Source organism: Verticillium alfalfae, genomic scaffold (assembly GCF_000150825.1).
Source record: "Verticillium alfalfae VaMs.102 supercont1.10 genomic scaffold, whole genome shotgun sequence".
NCBI classification, from domain to species: domain Eukaryota; kingdom Fungi; phylum Ascomycota; class Sordariomycetes; order Glomerellales; family Plectosphaerellaceae; genus Verticillium; species Verticillium alfalfae.
This window is the reverse complement of record NW_003315029.1, coordinates 899,939-901,393: the sequence shown is the minus strand read 5'-3', so window position 1 is coordinate 901,393 and position 1,455 is coordinate 899,939. Positions and strand designations below refer to the sequence as shown.

The window sequence follows — 1,455 nt, the reverse complement described above, 5'->3', positions numbered from 1 at the left end:
CCCACCGCGAGGACCTCGAGTTCTCCGTCGGCACGCGCATGAACAACTGGGAGGTCAAGGAGCTTCTGCCCGAGGACGACCGCCGCACCACTGTCTACGCCGACGACCCCTACGGACAGGGCAGCGGCTACGACAACTCGTACTCGCAGTCGCCCGCGCGCTACTCGACCAAGTACTAGTCGGACCCGACCGAGAAGGGCGACGATGACGGGCGGGCGGCCGAGGTGGCCAGCATGTGATGACGGTTGCGACTGGGTACGGTGTGCACAGCGATTTTTTTTGATTTGATTTTTCAAGGCATAGGGATATTATCTGCAATGGCGAGGACCACGGGCAACGTGTTGTCGTGTCTCGGTGGCGTTTCTGGCGGCTCACATTTTCGAGCTTGGATGCAGGGCTGAGAGGCCTGGTAATGGTGTCCTGACGGGCGTCGCTCGTAGCGTATATAGTAGTTTAATCATATCACTTACCACATGCTCTTCAAACGCTTGTGCATTTGGAACGCTGTGAGGGCTTCATGCCTCCCTGGGGCGCACCATTCCAACCTTGTTGCGTGTGATTGGCCTGGATCTGTACATTTACAACATTAAAGTAAGTATCAAAGGAACCTTAACCTTGAAACGACCAATCCAGGAACAAGCTTGCGGTATCTCGATCGATCCTGTATCACCCACCCGAAGCTACGCGATTGGCCAAAGAAAAAAAGACAAAAGAAAAAAAAAGACAAGAAGAAACCAACGACCGACGTCAAGGGAAGAGAACAAAAAAGAAGGGCAGTGCAGTCACTCTCGCGGGGGTGAGCAAAAGGTGAATTCCACGACTCACGATGCCTCGTACTGGAATCGAACCAGTGATCTCATCATTACTAGTGATGCGCTTTACCACTAAGCCAACGAGGCTTCGATGATTAGCCCGTTTGGAGATGAAATCATATACCTCAACCCAGGGTTTCCGCGTGCCCAGCTCGTTGCTTGTGAGGGGCTAGTGGGGCTTCAACCCTCGCTTTCAGTGTTTCCTGGCGGGGCAGCTCCGGCCCCCCCCCCTCCCCGTCCGATTCCTCACTCAGGGGGGGGCGGTGGGTTGGTGTATGTACGGGGACACAGGAGACGCGGCACGTTGGTTTGGCGGGAACGACTCGAGCGAGAAGAACACAAGCTAGATAGAGGAAATGTGGTGGTGTGTGGGGGCGAGCCTCGCTTTCTTCCCAGGGTTCCTCAAGGATAAGAGGAGGTCCGAGGGTGTCATATATTCGACGTTGACGAGGAAAAAACCTTCCGTGTCTGTACCTGTCAGTGGCTTGACGGGATTAGCATCGCATTCCATCACATCAGAGGGGGTGTGAGGGGGGGGGGGAGGCCCTCGGCGTTGCCTCCTCGTGTTGGAGAATCAGGGGCCGGGCTTTTGACAGTTCGGGCTTTGTCCCGCACCGTGACCGATGCTACCGTCCCATGCAGT

The 1,455-nt window shown here is 55.6% G+C and overlaps 1 non-coding gene across 1 annotated transcript; it reads right to left on the bottom strand.

Annotated features, from left to right (window-relative positions):
- Positions 1–827: 827 nt before the first annotated feature.
- On the bottom strand, positions 828–899 carry VDBG_15169. The gene has a single exon. It is a non-coding gene; the product is annotated as a tRNA-Thr (tRNA).
- Positions 900–1,455: the final 556 nt, after the last annotated feature.